We start from the raw sequence: 25,047 nt of genomic DNA on the forward strand, positions 1-25,047 counted from the left end.
TAAAATAAAAATCTCTAGACTAGATTAATGATGGGGTCAGGACACTGTATTTTATGTGTCCGATGTGTAAGATACAACATAAAGCTCTTACATCTTACTGTGCCCATATTGAACCAGCAGGTGTTACAATGTATCAATGTTCATAATAAATAAACAAAGGGAAAGAAAGCAAATCAGACAGATCTGATGGTACAAGAACACGAATACAGGATACAACAAAGTTTTCTGTGCCATCACCAAAAAAACAAACGAGAGGCGTTCACAATTCCTGGTCACATTGCTAATATACCGGCCACAGTGATATATAGGGGGGCAAAATACTGATGGACGAGCGATCACACCGCTATCATTAATGGAGGCTTCGTATCATAGATAGACACGGAAAAGGCTTGCATCGTGTGCCAGTTGCCCATGTGCTTAGTGCACCATGCTGGCCTAAAACCTATTAGTGACGCCCATTAGATCAGGCTATGTAAGTGCACCCCACAAGTGCAGGCAAGATTACATATTTTGGCTAAAATATCAACTAATAATGAATTTTTTCATCTTGTGTTGTTGGGGGAACATAGTGTGCTGATACTATTGTATGTACACCCCAATATCAGTACCCTGCGCTCAGGGGTATACACAGAGAATCATGAGTTTGTGCTCCATGGTGTCTAGCACCCGGCGGCCACTTAACATGAAGCTCATGGGCCTCAATGCAAAATCTCTAACAGTAACCAACCTGTCATGAATCTTCTCATATGGGTCAAATGGACCACCCAAGGTTCTGGGGCATGGGTGGCTACAAGCCCTGCTCCTACTAGAGTTATGCCCCTGACATCAGGTCGTCCTCTTCATAGGTCCCAAACAATGAAGCTTAGAAAAAATTGGAGTCTGGCTCGACAGGACTGGATTTTCCTTTTCTTTTTCTTTTTATGAGTCATGAGTAAGACTGCCTAGTGCAGTCGAAACGCGTCGACTGGGTCATGTCGAACATGTAAAATTTTCTTTTCTATGCACTATATTTTCTTTTGAAAAAGAAAAAGGAAAATCCAGTCCTGTTGAGCCGGACTCCAATTTTTCTATTTTCCTCGATGTGAGGCCAGGGCGAGGCCGGCGTGTAAGCCCCAGGTGGATGAGCGTGGAGTGACTGGGTGAGCTGGAATCAAGTTTCTATAATGGTGCAGCTTGTCTTATGGAGGACATTGCAATTCCTAACAAAATCCAGGAATGCCACCAATGTAAGGCGCATTGTTATGATAGGCAATTCAGTAACACAATGTACATAGCGATCGGAGCACATACAGTGATCTGACAATAACCCAAAATAATAGAACGAGCTCTGAGACGTGGAAACTCTGTAGACCGCAATTCCTGATCCTCTCCAAACACAACTAGAGGCAGCCGTGGATTGCGCCTAACGCTCCCTATGCAACTCGGCACAGCCTGAGAAACTAACTAGCCTGAAGATAGAAAAATAAGCCTACCTTGCCTCAGAGAAATACCCCAAAGGAAAAGGCAGCCCCCCACATATAATGACTGTGAGTAAGATGAAAAGACAAACGTAGGGATGAAATAGATTCAGCAAAGTGAGGCCCGATATTCTAGACAGAACGAGGATAGGAAAGATAACTTTGCGGTCTACACAAAACCCTAAAGAAAACCACGCAAAGGGGGCAAAAAGACCCTCCGTATCGAACTAACAGCACGGAGGTACACCCTTTGCGTCCCAGAGCTTCCAGCAAAACAAATAGACAAGCTGGACAGAAAAAATAGCAACAAATAGCAAAGAAGCACTTAGCTATGCAGAGCAGCAGGCCACAGGAATTATCCAGAGAAACACAAGTCCAACACTGGAACATTGACAGGAAGCATGGATCAAAGCATCAGGTGGAGTTAAGTAGAGAAGCAGCTAGCGACCTCACCAGATCACCTGAGGGAGGAAACTCAGAAGCTGCAGTACCACTTTCCTTCACAAACGGAAGCTCCCAGAGAGAATCAGCCGAAGTACCACTTGTGACCACAGGAGTGAACTCTGCCACAGAATTCACAACAGTACCCCCCCCTTGAGGAGGGGTCACCGAACCCTCAACAGAGCCCCCAGGCCGACCAGGATGAGCCACATGAAAGGCACGAACAAGATCGGGAGCATGGACATCGGAGGCAAAAACCCAGGAATTATCTTCCTGAGCATAACCCTTCCATTTAACCAGATACTGGAGTTTCCATCTTGAAACACGAGAATCCAAAATCTTCTCCACAATATACTCCAATTCCCCCTCCACCAAAACCGGGGCAGGAGGCTCAACAGATGGGACCATAGGTGCCACGTATCTCCGCAACAATGACCTATGGAATACGTTATGTATGGAAAAAGAATCTGGAAGGGTCAGACGAAAAGACACAGGATTAAGAACCTCAGAAATCCTATACGGACCAATAAAACGAGGTTTAAACTTAGGAGAGGAAACCTTCATAGGAATATGACGAGAAGATAACCAAACCAGATCCCCAACACGAAGTCGGGGACCCACACGGCGTCTGCGATTAGCGAAAAGTTGAACCTTCTCCTGGGACAAGGTCAAATTGTCCACTACCTGAGTCCAAATCTGCTGCAACCTGTCCACCACAGTATCCACACCAGGACAGTCCGAAGACTCAACCTGTCCTGAAGAGAAACGAGGATGGAACCCAGAATTGCAGAAAAACGGCGAAACCAAGGTAGCCGAGCTGGCCCGATTATTAAGGGCGAACTCAGCCAAAGGCAAAAAGGACACCCAGTCATCCTGATCAGCAGAAACAAAGCATCTCAGATATGTTTCCAAGGTTTCGTTCGGTCTGGCCATTAGTCTGAGGATGGAAAGCCAAGGAAAAAGACAAGTCAATGCCCATCCTACCACAAAAGGCTCGCCAAAACCTCGAAACAAATTGGGAACCTCTGTCAGAAACAATATTCTCTGGAATGCCATGCAAACGAACCACATGCTGGAAGAACAAAGGCACCAAATCAGAGGAGGAAGGCAATTTAGACAAGGGTACCAGATGGACCATCTTAGAAAAGCGATCACAGACCACCCAAATGACTGACATCTTTTGAGAAACGGGAAGGTCAGAAATAAAATCCATAGAGATATGTGTCCAAGGCCTCTTCGGGACCGGCAAGGGCAAAAGCAACCCACTGGCACGAGAACAGCAGGGCTTAGCCCGAGCACAAATCCCACAGGACTGCACAAAAGTACGCACATCCCGCCACAGAGAGGGCCACCAAAAGGATCTAGCCACTAACTCTCTGGTACCAAAGATTCCAGGATGACCAGCCAACACCGAACAATGAAGTTCAGAGATAACTCTATTCGTCCACCTATCAGGGACAAACAGTTTCTCCGCTGGGCAACGATCAGGTTTATCAGCCTGAAATTTTTGCAGCACCCGCCGCAAATCAGGGGAGATGGCAGACACAATTACTCCTTCCTTGAGGATACCTGCCGGCTCAGATAAACCCGGAGAGTCGGGCACAAAACTCCTAGACAGAGCATCCGCCTTCACATTTTTAGAGCCCGGAAGGTACGAAATCACAAAGTCAAAACGGGCAAAAAACAACGACCAACGAGCTTGTCTAGGATTCAAGCGCTTGGCAGACTCGAGATAAGTCAAGTTCTTATGATCAGTCAATACCACCACGCGATGCTTAGCTCCTTCAAGCCAATGACGCCACTCCTCGAATGCCCACTTCATGGCCAGCAACTCTCGGTTGCCCACATCATAATTTCGCTCAGCAGGCGAAAACTTCATGGAAAAGAAAGCGCATGGTTTCATCACTGAGCAACCAGAACCTCTCTGTGACAAAACAGCCCCTGCTCCAATCTCAGAAGCATCAACCTCGACCTGGAACGGAAGAGAAACATCTGGTTGACACAACACAGGGGCAGAAGAAAAACGACGCTTCAACTCTTGAAAAGCTTCCACAGCAGCAGAAGACCAATTGACCAAATCAGCACCCTTCTTGGTCAAATCGGTCAATGGTTTGGCAACACTAGAAAAATTGCAGATGAAGCGACGATAAAAATTAGCAAAGCCCAGGAACTTTTGCAGACTTTTCAGAGATGTCGGCTGAGTCCAATCATGGATGGCTTGGACCTTAACCGGATCCATCTCGATAGTAGAAGGGGAAAAGATGAACCCCAAAAATGAAACCTTCTGCACACCAAAGAGACACTTTGATCCCTTCACAAACAAAGAATTAGCACGCAGGACCTGAAAAACCGTTCTGACCTGCTTCACATGAGACTCCCAATCATCCGAGAAGATCAAAATGTCATCCAAGTACACAATCAGGAATTTATCCAGGTACTCACGGAAGATGTCATGCATAAAGGATTGAAACACTGATGGAGCATTGGCAAGTCCGAACGGCATCACTTGATACTCAAAATGACCCTCGGGCGTATTAAATGCAGTTTTCCATTCATCGCCTTGCCTGATTCTCACCAGATTATACGCACCACGAAGATCTATCTTAGTGAACCAACTAGCCCCCTTAATCCGAGCAAACAAATCAGATAACAATGGCAAGGGGTACTGAAATTTAACAGTGATCTTATTAAGAAGGCGGTAATCTATACACGGTCTCAGCGAACCATCCTTCTTGGCTACAAAAAAGAACCCTGCTCCTAATGGCGACGATGACGGGCGAATATGCCCCTTCTCCAGGGATTCCTTCACATAACTGTGCATAGCGGTGTGCTCAGGCACGGATAAATTAAACAGTCGACCTTTTGGGAATTTACTACCAGGAATCAAATTGATAGCACAATCACAATCCCTATGCGGAGGCAGGGCATCGGACTTGGGCTCATCAAATACATCCCGGTAATCAGACAAGAACTCTGGAACCTCAGAAGGGGTGGATGACGAAATTGACAGAAATGGAACATCACCATGTACCCCCTGACAACCCCAGCTGGACACCAACATGGAATTCCAATCCAATACTGGATTATGGGCTTGTAGCCATGGCAACCCCAACACGACCACATCATGCAGATTATGCAACACCAGAAAGCGAATAACCTCCTGATGTGCAGGAGCCATGCACATGGTCAGCTGGGTCCAGTATTGAGGCTTATTCTTGGCCAAAGGCGTAGCATCAATTCCTCTCAATGGAATAGGACACTGCAAGGGCTCCAATAAAAACCCACAACGTTTAGCATAATCCAAGTCCATCAAATTCAGGGCAGCGCCTGAATCCACAAACGCCATGACAGAATACGACGACAAGGAGCATATCAAGGTAACGTACAGAAGAAATTTTGACTGTACAGTACCAATGGCGGCAGACCTAGCGAACCGCTTAGTGCGCTTAGGACAATCAGAGATAGCATGAGTGGAATCACCACAGTAGAAACACAGCCCATTCAGACGTCTGTGTTCTTGCCGTTCAACTCTGGTCATAGTCCTATCGCACTGCATAGGCTCAGGTTTAATCTCAGGTAATACCGCCAAATGGTACACAGATTTACGCTCACGCAAGCGTCGACCGATCTGAATGGCCAAAGACATAGACTCATTCAAACCAGCGGGCATAGGAAATCCCACCATGACATCCTTAATGGCTTCAGAGAGACCCTTTCTGAAAATGGCTGCAAGCGCAGATTCATTCCATTGAGTGAGCACGGACCATTTTTTAAATTTCTGGCAATATAGCTCTATCTCATCCTGAGCCTGACAAAGAGCCAGCAAATTTTTTTCTGCCTGATCTACTGAATTAGGCTCATCGTACAGCAATCCAAGCGCCAGGAAAAACGCATCGATATCACTCAAATCAAGATCTCCTGATGCAAGAGAAAATGCCCAGTCCTGAGGGTCGCCACGCAAAAAAAGAAATGACGATCCTAACCTGTTGCGCTGGGTCACCAGAGGAGCAAGGTTTCAAAGCCAGAAACAGTTTACAATTATTCTTGAAACTCAGAAATTTAGTTCTATCTCCAAAAAACAAATCTGGAATAGGAATTCTCGGTTCTAACAAAGAATTCTGAACCACAAAATTTTGAATATCTTGAACTCTTGCTGTGAGCTGATCTACACATGAAGACAGACCTTTAATGTCCATTGTAACACCTGTGTCCTGAACCACCCAAATGTCTAGGGGAAAAAAAAGACAAATCACAGTGCAAAGGAAAAAAATGGTCTCAGAACTTCTTTTTTCCCTCTATTGAGAATCATTAGTACTTTTGGCTTCCTGTTCTGTTATGATAGGCAATTCAGTAACACAATGTACATAGCGATCAGAGCACATACAGTGATCTGACAATAACCCAAAATAATAGAACGAGCTCTGAGACGTGGAAACTCTGTAGACCGCAATTCCTGATCCTCTCCAAACACAACTAGAGGCAGCTGTGGATTGCGCCTAACGCTCCCTATGCAACTCGGCACAGCCTGAGAAACTAACTAGCCTGAAGATAGAAAAATAAGCCTACCTTGCCTCAGAGAAATACCCCAAAGGAAAAGGCAGCCCCCCACATATAATGACTGTGAGTAAGATGAAAAGACAAACGTAGGGATGAAATAGATTCAGCAAAGTGAGGCCCGATATTCTAGACAGAACGAGGATAGGAAAGATAACTTTGCGGTCTACACAAAACCCTAAAGAAAACCACGCAAAGGGGGCAAAAAGACCCTCCGTACCGAACTAACGGCACGGAGGTACACCCTTTGCGTCCCAGAGCTTCCAGCAAAACAAATAGACAAGCTGGACAGAAAAAATAGCAACAAATAGCAAAGAGGCACTTAGCTATGCAGAGCAGCAGGCCACAGGAATGATCCAGAGAAACACAAGTCCAACACTGGAACATTGACAGGAAGCATGGATCAAAGCATCAGGTGGAGTTAAGTAGAGAAGCAGCTAACGACCTCACCAGATCACCTGAGGGAGGAAACTCAGAAGCTGCAGTACCACTTTCCTCCACAAACGGAAGCTCCCAGAGAGAATCAGCCGAAGTACCACTTGTGACCACAGGAGTGAACTCTGCCACAGAATTCACAACAGCGCATCATATACATCCATCTGTCATCTCCATATCTTGACTGCCCTATTTAAGATGCACCTGCTGCTTCTCCACAATGACCCCCATCACAGGGATTTGGAAGTCAAGGTGCAGTAGAAACAAAGCAGACATTTTGGGAATTCACCATCATATACCTGGCCGCACCTCTGCCGAACCACCGTCAACCAAGAGACCCCCAACGTGCTCACAACCATGCTGCTTCCTATTTCTACTGCCACAGCCGGTGTTTGCTTAGCACTTAGGGGTCTTTCCTCCTGCACCTGACAGGTAGAATATATTTGTGTGCAGCTGTAGGTTGACCAGACACACACGGCTCAGGCGCAGCTGCCATTATTGCCCCCCCATAGCGGTACAGTGAAGCAGGTTTCCCATCAGCACATGACACGGCTGAATCTGTTAGCTCCTATGGAGATCCACAATATTGTAAAGTCAGTGCCATTGGGTCATGATTTCGTTATTTTCCTCAACGTTGAGTGATTGCAAGCTCCGCTACTTGCAGTTTCTGTTAAAGTTTGAGGTTGTCAGAAATCCACCTTCTATACCATCATGGGGTCAGAGGCTTGAATAAATACATAAATGGGGGTCCCTGCTCACCAGGTGCATCCTCTAATATGAAGTCTATGTTATCATCTCTCAGTTCGAGAGGCACCCCTAGAAACGCAGAAATGGGGTCCACTGAAAGCAGTAGTTACTCATTGTATCTACTCAATATTCTCCGATTCTCCTTCAATAACTGGACATAATAGAGGGGTCATTCCAGAATACACCGGAGAGGGTAAGTGTCTAATCGCTGGGGCCCCCACCAATTCTAAACTTGGGGGTCATGTGTCCCTATGCCTCCTTGCTGTATGGCCACAGTAAGCAGGAAAAGCCCAGAGACCCGTGTGTGGTCCAGAATCCTCCTAGATCACCACGCTCTGGTTATATAGCCATCACTATCCTGCACCCATGGGGCTGTCCATTCTCCTGCACTAATCTCCATACTGATCGTGATGTTAAGGCCTGATTACAAGGCTATCTCATGGCCATAAACAAGACATCATATTAGCTCCACCATAGATTTGGTAGAGAGATGGGATTTTTTTCTGCTATTCAAAACTGAATCAGCCTCTGTGGACAAAGATAGAAAAATTGCTAGTAATACTGCCACAATAACTGCCATAATAATAAGAATGCAATCCTGCACCTACCGTAAAAAAAATAACACTGTGCAATGCAAAACAGCAAAGTACCGAACAGGGCAAAAATCCAAAAATACCACGTCACTGTGGAATAGACTCATGTCTTCGTGTCTTTATTCCTGTCTATTCCGGCTATTGCATTGAGCAACGTTTCAACCCCACCTGGGAGCTTTGTCAGGACATCACCAGTTGCAAATGGCCAAGTACTTACAGTGGTGTCACGCCATCACAAGCAGTATGAAAATGCATCAACCGTGTAAGTGTTAAAGGGTTCTTCCTACCTGGGATATTTATGGAAGGTCTAGTGTGAAGTTTCCACAATCAGTGATGGTTTCGGGAGTCATGTCATCTGCTGGTGTAGGTCCACTGTGTTTTATCAAGACCAAAGTCAGCGCAGCCGTCTACCAGGACATTTTAGAGCACTTCATGCTTCCCTCTGCCGACAAGCTTTTTGGAGATGGAAATTTAATTCTCCATCAGGACTTGGCCCCTGTCCACACGGCCAAAAGTACTAATACCTGGGGTAAAAACAACAGTATCACTGTGCTTGAGTGACAGCAAACTCGCCTGACCTTAACCCCATAGAGAATCTACGGAGTATTGTCAAGAGGAAGATGAGAGACACCAGACCCAACAATGGAGACGAGCTGAAGGCGGCTATCAAAGCAACCTGGGCTTCCATAACCCCTCAGCAGTGTCACAGGCTGATCGCGTCCATGCCACGCTGCACTGATGCAGTAATTGATGCAAAAGGAACAAAGACCAAGTATTGAGTGCATTTACTGAACATACATTTCAGTAGGCCAACATTTCAGATTTTAAAATCATTTTTCAAGATGGTGTTATAAAGTATTCTAATTTACTGAGATAATGACTTTTGGGTTTTCATTGGCTGTTAGCCATAATCATCAACATTAACAGAAATAAACACGTGAAATAGATCATTCTGTGTGTAATGACTCTATATAATATAGGAGTTTCACTTTGTGTATTGAAGAACTGAAATAAATTAACTTTTTGATGATATTCTAATTTTGTGAGAGGCACCATTGCATGTGTGTGTGTATATACAGTATACAATATGTGCAGTGTATATATATATATATATATATATATATATATATATATATATATATATATATATATATATACAGTACAGACCAAGAGTTTGGACACACCTTCTCATTTAAAGATTTTTCTGTATTTTCATGACTATGAAATTGTACATTCACACTGAAGGCATCAAAACTATGAATTAACACATGTGGAGTTATATACTTAACAAAAAGTGTGAAAGAACTGAAAATATGTCTTATATTCTAGGTTCTCCAAAGAAGCCACCTTTTGCTTTGATGACTGCTTTGCACACTCTTGGCATTCTCTTGATGAGCTTCAAGAGGTAGTCACCGGGAATGGTTTTCACTTCACAGGTGTGCTCTGTCAGGTTTAATAAGTGGGATTTCTTGCCTTATATATGGGGTTGGGACCATCAGTTGTGTTGTGCAGAAGTCTGGTGGATACACAGCTGATAGTCCTACTGAATAGACTGTTAGAATTTGTATTATTGCAAGAAAAAAAGCAGCTAAGAAAAACGAGTGGCCATCATTACTTTAAGAAATGAAGGTCATTCAGTCTGAAAAATTGGGAAATCTTTGAAAGTGTCCCCAAGTGCAGTTGCAAAAACCATTAAGCGCTACAAAGAAACTGGCTCACATGAGGACCGCCCCAGGAAAGGAAGACCAAGAGTCACCTCTGCTTCTGAGGATAAGTTTATCCGAGTCGCCAGCCTCAGAAATCGCAGGTAACAGCAGCTCAGATTAGAGACCAGGTCAATGCCACACAGAGTTCTAGCAGCAGACACATCTCTACAACATCTGTTAAGAGGAGACTTTGTGCAGCAGGCCTTCATGGTAAAATAGCTGCTAGGAAACCACTGCTAAGGACAGGCAACAAGCAGAAGAGACTTGTTTGGGCTAAAGAACACAAGGAATGGACATTAGACCAGTGGAAATCTGTGCTTTGGTCTGATGAGTCCAAATTTGAGATCTTTAGTTCCAAATACTGTGTCTTTGTGCGACGCAGAAAAGGTGAACGGATGGACTCTACATGCCTGGTTCCCACCGTGAAGCATGGAGGAGGAGGTGTGATGGTGTGGGGGGGTGCTTTGCTGCTGACACTGTTGGGGATTTATTCAAAATTGAAGGCATGCTGAACCAGCATGGCTACCACAGCATCTTGCAGCGGCATGCTATTCCATCTGGTTTGCGTTTAGTTGGACCATCATTTATTTTTCAACAGGACAATGACCCCAAACACACCTCCAGGCTGTGTAAGAGCTATTTGACCAAGAAGGAGAGTGATGGGGTGCTACGCCAGATGACCTGGCCTCCACAGTCACCAGACCTGAACCCAATCGAGATGGTTTGGGGTGAGCTGGACCGCAGAGTGAAGGCAAAAGGGCCAACAAGTGCTAAGCATCTCTGGGAACTCCTTCAAGATTGTTGGAAGACCATTCCCGGTGACTACCTCTTCAAGGTCATCAAGAGAATGCCAATAGTGTGCAAAGCATCCATCAAAGCAAAAGGTGGCTAATTTGAAGAACCTAGAATATAAGACATATTTTCAGTTGTTTCACACTTTTTTGTTAAGTATATAACTCCACATGTGTTAATTCATGGTTTTGATGCCTTCAGTGTGAATTTACAATTGTCATAGTCATGAAAATACAGAAAAATCTTTAAATGAGAAGCTGTGTCCAAAATTTAGGTCTGTACTGTATATATATATATACAAACAGCGGGGGGAAAAGTATTAAGTCAGCCACCAATTGTTCTCCCGCTTAAAAAGATGAGCGAGGCCTGTAACTGACATCATAGGTAGACCACAATTATGAGTCAAAATGAGAAAACAAATCCAGAAAATCACCTTGTCTGATTTGGCAAGATTCATTTTGAGAATTTTGGTGGAAAATAAGTATTTGGTCACCTAAAAACATGTAAGATTTCTGCCTCTCACAGACCTGTAACTTCTTCTTTAAGAGGCTCCTCTGTCCTCCACTCATTACCTGTAGTAATGGCGCCTGTTTGACCTTGTTATCAGTATAAGAGACTCCTGTCCACAACCTCAAACAGTCACACTCCAAACTCCACTACGGTGAAGACCAAAGAGCTGTCAAAGGACACCAGAAACAAAATTGTAGCCCTGCACCAGGCTGGGAAGACTGAATCTGCAATAGGCAAGCAGTTTGAAATTAACTGTGGGAGCAATAATAAGAAAATGGAAGACAGACTAGACCACTGATAATGTCCCTCCATCTGGGGCTCCATGCATCCGTGGGGTCAAAATGATCACAAGAACGATGAGCAAAACTCCCAGAACCACACGGGGGGACCTAGTAAATAGAGCTGGGACCACCGTAACAAAGGCTACCATCAGTAACACACTACGCCGCCAGGGACTCAGATCCTGCAGTGCCAGACATGTCCCCCTGCTTAAGCCAGTACATGTCCAGACCCATCTGAAGTTTGCTAGAGAGCATTTGGATTATCCAGAAAGAGTATTGGGAGAATGTCATATGGTCTGATGAAACCAAAGTAGAACTGTTTGGTAGAAACAAAACTCGTCGTGTTTGGAGGAGACAGAATGCTGAGTTGCATCCAAAAAACACCATACCTACTGTGAAGCATGGGGGTGGCAACATCATTCTTTGGGGCGGTTTCTCTGCAAAGGGACCAGGAGGACCGATCCGTGTACATGAAAGAATGAATGGGGCCATGTATCATGAGATTTTGAGTGCAAACCTCCTTCCATCAGCAAGGGCAATGAAGATGAAACGTGGATGGGTCTTTCAGAATGATAATGATCCCAAGCACACCGCCATGGCAACGAAGGAGTGGCTTCGTAAGAAGCATATGAAGGTCCTGGAGTGGCCTAGCCAGTCTCCAGATCTCAACCCTATAGAAAACCTTCGGAGGGAGTTGAAAGTCCGTGTTGCCCAGCGACAGGTCCAAAATACCACTGCTCTAGAGGAGATCTGCATGGAGGAATGGGCCAACATACCAACAACAGTGTGTGGCAACCTTGTGAAGACTTACAGAAAACGTTTCATCTCTGTCATTGCCAACAAAGGATATATAACAAAATATGGAGATGAACTTTTGTTAATAACCAAATACTTATTTTCCACCATAATTTGCAAAATAAATCTTGCCAAATCAGACAAGGTGATTTCCTGGATTTGTTTTCTGATTTTGACTCTCATAGATGTGGTCTACCTATGATGTCAATTACAGACCTCTCTCATCTTTTTAAGTGGGAGAACTTGCACAATTGGGGGCTGACTAACTACTTTTTTTCCCCACTGTATATATATATATATACATATATATATATTTATGTATATATATCTAAAACATGAATAAATAGAAAATACATGACGTAAAAGTAGAAAGCAAAGAAGGTCGAAACAGGTATAAAACTTCTGTGACCGGTCGACATTGTCTCAGTGTCTAATCGGCATACACTGTATTCACTAGTAGTCAGAGATCTGACAGCCTGGCTGTTGAGCAATCACATCCTCCATGACTTCCACATTTCACTAATTTTGCAATACTAGTAACCCAGAGTGCCTCCATAATACTACCAAACCATAAACATAGAAAAATACCAACATAGCAGTGCCACGTAATGGCTACATAATAGCATCCACTGTAATAGTACATTTCCTAAATTACGCAACGCCAAAATAATAGTACCGTAATGTAAATTTAGAATACTGACAAATGATAACGCAATGCCTAAATAGTACCATCATATGCATCATGCCCAAATTGTGCAGCTAAATACTGGAGGACCATAGGCGACAGCTCCTTTTTCCAGTCCGATATTCTATCTTTGGTCCCTTTAAAGGACAATAATGAGACTAAGAATATTAGTGCAAGAAACATAGTCATCCACCTGTTGCATAAGCAAAACTATTCTACAAAAATACAAAAAAAATAACAATTTTTCCCCTACTCCAATAGCACTCACAATACTCACAAAATATACTCTTCAAAATAATACAACAAACAAGAGAAAACTCTGCCGTCACATTCCCTTTAACTCCAACTTTGACATTGAGAACCCAAAGAAGTGTTTGTAAATTTGTATCTTGGCGTACAGCGGTCCCAAAACATATACCGTATATAGATTATACAGCAGTCCCCAAGTTTTTCATTTTTAGTTTGTATAAAAATGTTGCGGGTAAGTTGCGTTTGCTTGATGTACTTTTAGTTTACATTAAACTTTTTTTTGGGAGGGGGGTAGGGCTGTGGGCAATAATCAGAAAAAAAGAGGGTGACAATTTAAAAAAAATAAAAAATGAATAAATAAACAACATAACACAACAACATAAGTAACATAATAATTCAAATAAAAACTAACATAAAAATGACATAATAATAACATAAATAAATGTAAGTAATAAATATATAAAATGACTAATAGAGAAAACTAATGAAAATGAGATGAAATAAGAAAAGCTCCTATCCCTAAGAGCTTACAATCTGCTGGGAAATAGGGAAGATCCCAATGGGTACGAAATATGATTTTTGTCCACATGTGTATACTACGGGGGGCACAGTGTGGTCAGGGCCCCGGGCGTTTATAGTCATGGGTCATAAATGATAGTGCATAATTGTTGAATAAAAAAAATATATTATAGCTAATAATAACGGATGGTTGGTGAATGGAAAATTAAGAGTGCCGTGTCCATTTTTGGGCAACTCACCCCACTTCTGCTCTCCTATCCAGCTGGGTTCTGCAGGGGTCAAATGTATCTTCATAGGTCACTGGAATTGGGGTGTATCCAAGAAATTGGACATAGGCAAAAAAAGTGACTGACTATGGGATCTATGGAATCTCACACGCCATTGGGCACGGTCTTAATACCTCAATGGACAATCCAATTATGCTTTTACATGGAAAAATAGCAAACCATTTATCGGGATCTCGCAACTATTTTTCTGTCTCTGGCAGCAAAAGATGATTATACATGATGCCTATTGTTTCAAATTGATTATTACTCTTTTTTAAAACCATGTAGTGATTTTGGAACATATAGTGAAACTCCTTAATTTTGCATCTTAAAATCATGGAGAAAAAAAAATAGTGAAAAAACATTATCATTATTGGTAGATCTGTCTGTGACGTTTTAACCATTGTTGGATTTAATGAAGAATAAATACAATTCCAATCAAAAACTTTATAACAAATCTTTTTTACTGTGATTTTTTTTTTCTCTGAAAAATCAAATTTTATTTAATCTAATAAAACATATAAAAAAAATCTTTAAAAAAATTTAACTATCTATAATTATCATTACTGGTTAAGTTGTTGGAGCTGACCCATTACTTGCCAAATTAAAATTTTTACCAGTTTGGATTTTTCCGAAAAGGGCGTCCCAATATTCAAATAAAAATGACAATGACATGATTTTCTATTTTGAAAACATTCATTTTACAAACACAACACAAAAAAATTGGACCTAATTATAAAAATTATAAAATCTTAGTTGCTAGAAGCTAAAGATTAGGCGTCCCTAAAAAAAGGACATTGGTAGATAATGGGTTAATTTAAGTTTTGTAGAATGTAGTATGAAGTCAGTGTATCTATTTTATGGGACTACAATTCTAAGAATGATAATAAATATACACATAATTGCATTAAGAAATGATGGTAACTATCATTACTACTTATCATTATTATTTTTATTATTCCCATGAAGTGTTAAAAAAAGTTTTCCCTCATTAACCTGTTGCTACATTTATCTGGCGGTAGTGCGTAGACTTCTAAGATGTCTCTGTAAAATAAATAAAAAATAACTTGTAGACATAATACAAAAAAAGTTTTTAAAAAATGTAACCCATAAAAGTCAGATTTTTTTTTTGTTTTACAGAATAAAATATTTTTGTTACGTTGTAAAGTTAAATATGGAGAAAAAAAAGATCGTAATTGATTTTACAACTTAACTTTTCTAGATTCTTATCATTTAAAAAAAAGGGTTAAAATTGTTCTTACTGATCTAATCTAAACATCCCCAGCACCCTTGGGTGTAAATAAATGAGATTTAGAGGTAGCAGTGGCACATGGGTCCTGGAGCTTGGGGAAGCCTAAAGGTCCATAGGCCACATAAGAAGACAATACCTGGGGTTGGAAAACTGTCATAGGCCGCATTCACACATCCATTTTTCACACACGTGTTCTATCCGTTTTTTTTTTAGGGCAAGAAAACACACCCATTATAGCCATTTTTTGCCGACTATGTACCCGCAAAAAAAAAGGAGATATCTATATGTGATCCACTTTGCGGATCAAAATAACCCATTAAAAAAAGTGTCATCCGAGTGCCGTCCGATTTTTTTATTGCTTAATGGTTGGAGCTTGGATTTAAAAAAAAAAAAACAAGGAAAAACAATGTCACATTAAAACCAGACACATGGACCCAAAAAAAAAAGATGAAAAATTTATCAAATGCAAAATCTTTTTATTTTTTTCATACTTTAGCTTTGTTGCAAAAATTAATAGGACTTAAATAGTCAATAATAATTGAATAGTCAGGTGTAAGGAATAGTCTGCAACAATCTTGCCACATATCAATGTTCCCATAAAGAAGCATTCTGATATGGATGAAAAAATCTATATAAAAAATAATGATACATTATCTTTTTTTTTCTCTTAGGGATACATTGTTTACAAAAAAAAAAGTAAATAAAATATTAAATCCAACCATCCATAGCCAGGGGTCAACTAAACTATATACCGTATATATACTGTGTATTGAAATAAACATGAAGTCAACGGCAAACACATTTTTTTTTTTAAGCTCTTTTTCCGTATTAAAAACGACATTGGAAAACACAATAAAATAAAAATAAAATTGCAAAAAAAAAAAAATGGTATAAAACGAACAAAAGTTAAAATTTACTTTGAAAAGTGATTAACTAATACAGACCAAAAAGTAACCAAATAATACGCAGTCATTAACATTAGAAGCCCCCTGACCATGAAGGGGTGGGACATTTTATAGAGGCAGATTTATTAAGTGTATGGTAAGGGAAAAGTGGAGCAGTTGCTTATAAGAACCAATCAGGTTTTAGCGCTCATTTTTCGGAGACTCTTAGAATGTCGGCGCTCTATTGTCCCAGTTTTGTAAATCTCTTTATGGTAAATAAATGTGTATCTGATATTGTAAGGGTTAAGCCATCATATAGTAATGAGTGGTGGGGTCTCATATTATGGTCTACATGGCTCATATAATGCTTCCCGAAGGATATTAATCTGCGCTTTACATTAGACATGCATCCGAAGAGTTAAAAATATTTGGGTAGATTACGGTAATTAATTTAGACACCAAAAAAAAAAAAGAAAACTAGAAGAAAGAAGAAGAAACGGCATCCGATTTATCACGGTAGCGCGCAACGTGGGATAAATTTGGCTCACCTTGACGTAGAAGACGTTTTTGCCTCCACTGCGCCACCTCTTGGTTGGCTTATTTTACACCAATATTTTTCCACTTGAATAATGTTTAGTGACGTGCAAAAAAAAGTCTAAAAGCGAAATATATTTTTTACGAAATCTGCCCATTTTCCTTTGTAACTTTCCTCCCATGTGATGAATGTATAAATGGGGTTTGTTCTCTATGATTTTTGGCTTTGGGTCATATTTATATAATTATTGGGTTACTATTAGTACCATTCATCAGGTCCTTTATTAGTAACTTACCATGGCAGCCAAAATAAATGTGTCCCTACAGTCTAGGAAAATAGAGAAAATTGGAGTCCGGCTCAACAGGACTGGATTTACCTTTTTCTTTTTCAAAAGGAAATATAGTGCATACAAAAGAAAAATGTACATGGTCAACGTAGTGCAGTCGAAACGCGTCGACTAGGGTCATGTCGACCATGTCAATTTTTCTTTTGTATGCACTATATTTTCTTTTGAAAAAATAAAAAGAAAAGGTAAATCCAGTCCTGTTGAGCCGGACTCCAATTTTTTTCTTTTACTGATTTGGAGGTGGAAGTGGCCCCCTTAACTCTTGGGCCGCAGTTGCACCAATGGTCTGTCCGCCCCTGACTCAGCTAGGGATAAAATATGGAAAGTTGTCATAGTCCTGCCTTGGTTATTCGTAATCACTTAGTAGATAAATGGGGTTTATTTTTGCAGAATGTCCCATATTATTCCTCAAAAACCTCCGACATAAAGGAAAACCCAATTGCAACCAAACTCTAGGAAGAATCAATGCAAAAAATTGCAAAAAACACTCGATTTCCATTCACCCTTGTAAAGAGCACAGAAGGGCATAATTATAAGGGTGCACTGGTAGCAATCAAAGGCTCAAATATTGATTCATCTGTCATAGAAGAAGACCCCACTATTATAGAGACCACGTAGTGCATGGGGGGATTGTTACAGATTTTGCATTGGGGCACAGGAGCTTCTGAGACCAATATTACCTTTCTATGCTATAGAAATACTATATTGTACACATATCTCTGTACAGTACTATGGAGTATGTCAGCGCTATATAGTAATAGGAAATAATACACTTACCCAGCAGATTTCACTCTACTTCCTTCTGTATTGAAGATGGCTGCCAATCTGCAAAGCAGAAAAGGGACAAAGAGAAAATGGAAATTAATGTTATTTTTGTGCCTTTTTTTTTCCTAGAGACAAGGATTTACATCTATTACATTTTTATACAAATAGCTGATATTTTAGGGTTAAAGCGATAACTGAAACACCATATTTTTTAAATTATCGCTTTTTTATTTATCTATAAGTTAAAGAATGTATCATCATTATTTTTGTTACTTTAAACCAGACACACATTTTTTTCCATTCTGTTTTTAATTTTTGATGTTAGATTTTTTTTAAATTCTATTTCCTGTTGCCATTTTGCCTCAAATTTTGTTAACAGCTTTCAGAGACATGATTACGGCACCTAAACGGACCGTAGGAAACAATAGTCTAGATATGTTCATTGACTTTTGTGGGGGAGTGTTGTGGGCATGCTCAGTGACCGATGCAGAGATCATTGTGCAGGGAGGTGATAATCACCTTTCATGAATAATGGATCATAATGTGTATATATATATGTATATATATATATATATATATATATATATATATATATATATATATATATATATATATTGATGTTATCTGTCATTGTAAACCTGACTGTCATGATAATGAGACAGCTGAAAAGTTTGGTGAAATGATGAGACAGCTGAAAAGTTTATTCTACAGAACAGGTATCTATATGTATGTTTTACCTGTCATTGTAATCCTGACTGTGATGATAATGAGACTGCAGAAACGTCTTCTCTACAGAACTTGTATCTATATATATGTTTTTTCCTGTAATGGTAATCCTGACTGTGATGATATTGCAAAAAAGTCTTCTTTACAGAACAGGTATGTATATATACGCAGCGTCGGACTGGACCACCTTGGGCCCTCTGGAGAAAATCATTCTTGGGGCCCACTATGTAGCTACATAGAAATAAATACAAGGCCACCAATTGTGTGGTAAAACACGCTAATATCAGGGTATAATATAAGGTATTACATGTCTTAATTATGTAGCAGGGGTTGGGGTAGCCCCCCTCATAGAATATAATGTAGCCCCTCATAGAATATAATGTAGCCTCCCTCATAGAATATAATGTAGCCCCCCTCATAGAATATAATGTAGCCCCCTCATAGAATATAACGTAGTCTCCCTCAATAGAATATAATGTAGCCCCCCTCATAGAATATAATGTAGCCCTCCTCATAGAATATAATGTAGCCCCCCTCATAGAATATAATGTAGCCCCCTCATAGAATATAATGCAGCCTCCCTCATAGAATATAATGTAGCCTTCCTCATAGAATATAATGTAGCCTCCCTCAATAGAATATAATGTAGCCCCCTCATAGAATATAATGTAGTCTCCCTCAATAGAATATAATGTAGCCCCCTCATAGAATATAATGTAGCCCTCCTCATAGAATATAATGTAGCCCCCTCATAGATAATGCAGCCTCCCTCATAGACTATAATGTAGCCTCCCTCATAGAATTCATAGAATATAATGTAGCCCTCCTCATAGAATATAATATAGCCTCCTCATATAATATAATGTAGCCTCCCTCATAGAATATAATGTAGCCCCTCTCATAGAATATAATGTAGCCCCCTCATAGAATATAATGTAGCCCTCTCATAGAATATAATGTAGCCTCCCTCATAGAATATAATGTAGCCCATCTCAAAGAATATAATGCAGCTTCCCTCATAGAATATAATGTAGCCTCCCTCATAGAATATAATGCAGCCCCCCTCATAAAATAATGTAGCCCCCCTCAAAGAATATAATGCAGCCCCCTCATAGAATATAATGCAGCCCCCCTTATAAAATATTGTAGCCCCCCTCAAAGAATATAATGCAGCCCCCTCTCATAGAATATAATGTAGCCCCCTTCATAGAATATAATGTAGCCCCTCTCATAGAATATAATGTAGCCTCCCTCATAGAATATAATGTAGCCCCCCTCATAGAATATAATGTAGCCCCCTCATAGAATATAATGTAGCCCCCTTCATAGAATATAATGTAGCCCCTCTCATAGAATATAATATAGCTTCCCTCATAGAATACAATGTAGGCTCCCTCATAAAATATAATGTAGCCCTCTCATAGAATATAATGTAGCCTCCCTCATAAAATATAATGCAGCCCCCTCAAAGAATATAATGCAGCCCCCTCTCATAGAATATAATGCTGCCAACTTCATAGCGTATAACGGAGCACCCCACAAAATATAATGCAACCCCTTCGTAAGGTATAATGCAGTCCCCACCATAGAATATAATGTAGCACCCTCATAGGGTATAATGCAGCCCCCTCATATAATATAGTGCAGCCCCCCATAGAGTATACTGGAGCCCCCTCATAGGGCATAATGCTGCCCCCCAATATAGTATAATGTAGCTCCCCCAGAATATAATGTAATCCCCTGAGAGAATAATGCAGCCCCACCACAGAATATAATGTAGCTCCCCATAGAGTATACTGTAGCCCCCTCATATTGTATGATGTTGTCCCCCAGAATATAATACAGTCACCTAAGAGAGTAATGCAGCCCCCCCCACAGAACATAATGTAGCCCCTTCATAAAGTATAATGCAGCCCCCCTGATAGGCTATAATGCAGCACCTCTCCACCTCCATCATTGTTCTCCCCCTCCACCCCCATCATTGCCTTCTCCCCCACCAACCCTATCATTGCCCTTTCCACCACCTACATCATTGCCTTCTCCCCCACAACCCCGATTATTGCCCATTCCACCACTACGATCATTGTCCTTTACACCACAAGCATCATTGCTTTCTCCCCCACCACCCCATTATTGCCCATTCCACCACTACGATCATTGTCCTTTACACCACAGGCATCATTGCTTTCTCCCCCACCACCCCATCATTGCCCATTTCAACACCCCCATCATTGCCCATTTCAACACCTCAATCATTGCCTCCCCCCACCGCCATCATTGTCCTTTCCACCGCAACCATCATTGCCTTCTTCCGAACCACCCCATCATTGCCCACTTCACCACCTCCATCATTGCTTCCTTCCCCACCACCCCATCATTGTAAATCTCCAATACACACATCTCCAATACACACACAACACCGCACCACTCTCTTTCACTCACACACGCACAAAGCACCACACCACATACACACACACCACCACACCACTCTCTCACACTCACACACAAAGCACCGCATCGCACCACATACACACACGCACACGTACGTAGACAGACACACAGCACCACTCACCCTCTCAGCACATCCCGGCAGCCTTTTCCTTGCCGGCAGTTTCTGTCTGAAACAGCCACGCGCTGAAAGATGACGTCATCTAGCTGTGCTGTCTCAGACAGGAAGCGTCAGGCAGGAAGCAGGACGCCGGGATGTGCTGCGAGAGGTGAGTGGTGTTGTGTGTCTGTCTGCGTGCATGTGTGTGGTGCGGTGCTTTGTGTGTGAGAGAGTGGTGCGGTGGTGGTGGCACTTTACATGCGAGCAGCGTTACCTGCAGCCTGCGGATAATGCTGCCCACTATAAAAATGAAATGGCATTCACTCCTCTACACGCCCATGGGGGGCGTGGAGAAGCGTGAATATTCATTTCTCTTTAGCAGCAGGGACAGATGTGGCTTCCTGTCACCCGCTGCTGCTCCACTGGCACAGGATGGGCCCCCTTGACTCAGGGGCCCCATAGCCACTAGCTGGGGGCCCCTAGAGCAGTGAGGGCCTTAGGCAGCTGCTGGCCAGTATGCCAGCAGGTGTCAGTGCCTGGGCCCACCGGAGAATCCTCCGGTTCTCCAGTGGGCCAGTACAACCCTATATATACGTTTTATCTGTCATTGTAATCCTAACTGTGATGACAATGAGACTGCAGAAAAGTTTTCGCTACAGAATAGGTTTCTATTTAAACATTTTTCCTGTTATTGTATTTCCTCATTGTGATGATGTTAAAAATTATTTACTATATTGAAAGTGAAATGGAAAAATAAGTAAATAAATATATATATGTATGTGTATATATAAATGTATATCTACTATATAATTGTCTAAGGGTCACTTCCGTCTTTCTGTCTGTCCTTCTGTCTGTCACGGATATTCATTGGTCGTGGCCTCTGTCTGTCATGGAATCCAAGTCGCTGATTGGTCTCGCCAGCTGCCTGTCATGGCTGCCGCGACCAATCACCGATGGCCACAGTCCGATTAGTCCCTCCCTACTCCCCTGCAGCCGGCGCCCACTCCATACTCCCCGCAGTCACCGCTCACACAGGGTTAATGGCAGCGGTAACAGACCGCGTTATGCCGCGGGTAACTCACTCCGTTACCGCCGCTATTAACCCTGTGTGACCAAGTTTTTACTATTGATGCTGCCTATCCAGCGTCAATAGTAAAAACATCTAATGCTAAAAATAATTTAAAAAAAATAAAAAATCATTATATACTCACCTTTTGCGACGCTCCGGTGACCGCTCCATGCAAGCGGCAGGTTCCGGTGCCAAGGATGGTATGGGAGAAGGACCTGCCATGACGTCACGGTCATGTGACCGTGACGTCATCACAAGTCCTGCGCGCCTGCGCGAGAAGGACCTGCCATGATGTCACGGTCATGTGACTGAACTACAATGGGCCCTCGGAAGGTGAGTATAGGTTTATATTTTATTTTTTAACCTGTGACATACGTGGCTGGGCAATATACTATGTAGCTGGGCAAAATACTACGTGACTGGCCAATATACTACGTGGCTAGGCAATATACTACGTGGCTCTGTGCTGTATACTACGTCGCTGTGCAATATACTACGTGGCTCTGTGCTGTATACTACGTCACTGGGCAATATACTACGTAACTGGGAAATATACTACGTCACTGGGCAATATACTACGCAACTGGGCAATATACTACATGCCTGGGCAATATACTACGTCACTGGGCAATATACTACGTCACTGGGCAATATACTACGTGACTGGGCAATATACTACGTGACTGGGCAATATACTACGTGACTGGGCAATATACTATGTGACTGGCCAATATACTATGTGGCTGGGCAATATACTACGTGACTGGCCAATATACTACGTGGCTGGGCAATATACTACGTGGCTCTGTGCTGTATACTACGTCGTTGTGCAATATACTATGTGGCTCTGTGCTGTATACTGCGTCACTGGGCAATATACTACGTAACTGGGCAATATACTACGTGCCTGGGCAATATTCTACATCACTGGGCAATATACTACGTGACTGGGCAATATACTACGTCACTGGGCAATATACTACGTAACTGGGCAATATACTACATCACTGGGCAATATACTACGTGACTGGGCAATATACTACGTGGTTGGGCAATATACTACGTGGCTGGGCAATATACTACGTGGGCTGTGCAATATACTACGTGGCTGGGCAATATACTACGTGGCTGGGCAATATACTACGTGGCTGGGCAATATACTATGTGGGCTGCGCAATATACTACATGGACATGCATATTGTAGAATACCCAATGCGTTAGAATCGGGCCACCATCTAGTATATATATATATATATATATATATATATATATATATATATATATATATATACACTTAATGTTTATCATAAAAACTTGGTTTACACAATTGGTCATTTTCTGATCCCGCATCCCCAGGCCAGGACAAAGTATTGTGGTGCTCAAAATAAGTAGCAAAAAATAAAAATAGCAATATTAATTCCCAAAGACCTATATTTTAAATGTAGAACCCAAGGCTAGTTATGGAAACTAATAAAGCATAACAATAGTCAGGGCCTCTTGGTTTCAGCTAAGGTGACCAGCATTTGGCAAATACCCTAATGGAAGCAAACAGACCCCCATTATAAATAAAGGGATACGTCTGATACTTTTTGCATCCATCATGCGTCAAATACAACTTGCACAAAACTGATGGTGGTTCTGATGATGTATTCCAATTCTGGTAACATATTCATGTAGTGATGGATTTCTGTTGCTGTATTCATGTAGTGATGACAATTCTGCTGATATATTCATCGCCAGAACCATCATCAGTACATTAATACAAAGCCAAAATCATCATCAGTACATAACTAGAGCACCAGAGCCAACAATAGTACATGAATATGGCACCAAAAACATAATCAGCAAATAAATACACCACCAGAACCACCATCATTACGTGAATGCCACCAGAACTACTATCAGAACATGAATATATTAAAAGACTCATCATCAGTACTTAACTATGTCACCAGGACCACCATCATTAAATTAATACGTGACCAGAACCTCCATCAGTACATGAATATGTCACCAGGACAACCATAAGTACATGAATACATTATTATTATTATTATTATTTATTATTATAGCGCCATTTATTCCATGGCGCTTTACATGTGAGGAGGGGTATACATAATAAAACAAGTACAATAATCTTGAAAAATACAAGTCACAACTGGTACAGGAGGAGAGAGGACCCTGCCCGCGAGGGCTCACAATCTACAAGGGATGGGTGAGGATACAGTAGGTGAGGGTAGAGCTGGCCGTGCAGCGGTTTGGTCAATCGGTGGTTACTGCAGGTTGTAGGCTTGTCGGAAGAGGTGGGTCTTCAGGTTCTTTTTGAAGGTTTCGATGGTAGGCGAGAGTCTGATATGTTGTGGTAGAGCATTCCAGAGTAGGGGGGATGCACGAGAGAAATCTTGTATGCGATTGTGGGAAGAGGAGATAATAGGGGAGTAGAGAAGGAGATCTTGTGAGGATCGGAGGTTGCGTGCAGGAAAGTACCGGGAGACGAGGTCACAGATGTATAGAGGAGACAGGTTGTGGATGGCTTTATATGTCATGGTTAGGCTTTTGTACTGGAGTCTCTGGGTGATGGGGAGCCAGTGCAGGGATTGACAGAGGGGAGAGGCCGGGGAATAGCGGGGGGACAGGTGGATTAGTCGGGCAGCAGAGTTTAGAATAGATTGGAGGGGTGCAAGAGTGTTAGAGGGGAGGCCACAGAGCAGGAGGTTACAGTAGTCAAGGCGAGAGATGATGAGGGCATGGACTAGGGTTTTTGCAGATTCTTGGTTTAGGAATGTGCGGATCCGTGAAATATTTTTGAGTTGGAGGCGGCAGGAAGTGGAAAGGGTTTGGATATGTGGTTTAAAGGAGAGATCAGTGTCAAGGATTACCCCAAGACAGCGG

The 25,047-nt window shown here is 41.8% G+C and overlaps 2 long non-coding RNA genes across 3 annotated transcripts in view; one reads left to right on the forward strand and one right to left on the reverse strand.

The window, feature by feature from the left end:
• The window catches only part of LOC138648881 (uncharacterized), a 400,375-nt gene that overhangs the window by 320,843 nt on the left and 54,485 nt on the right, over positions 1-25,047 (forward strand). The gene's annotated exons all lie outside the window — the stretch shown is intronic.
• The window catches only part of LOC138648880 (uncharacterized), a 102,380-nt gene that overhangs the window by 32,589 nt on the left and 44,744 nt on the right, over positions 1-25,047 (reverse strand). For both annotated transcript variants that reach the window (XR_011315211.1, XR_011315212.1), the window contains exon 4: positions 17,825-17,872. This is a non-coding gene — a long non-coding RNA (uncharacterized lncRNA). The remainder of the gene's footprint in view (positions 1-17,824; positions 17,873-25,047) is intronic.

Source organism: Ranitomeya imitator, chromosome 9, assembly GCF_032444005.1.
Source record: "Ranitomeya imitator isolate aRanImi1 chromosome 9, aRanImi1.pri, whole genome shotgun sequence".
Classification (NCBI taxonomy): Eukaryota; Metazoa; Chordata; class Amphibia; order Anura; family Dendrobatidae; genus Ranitomeya; species Ranitomeya imitator.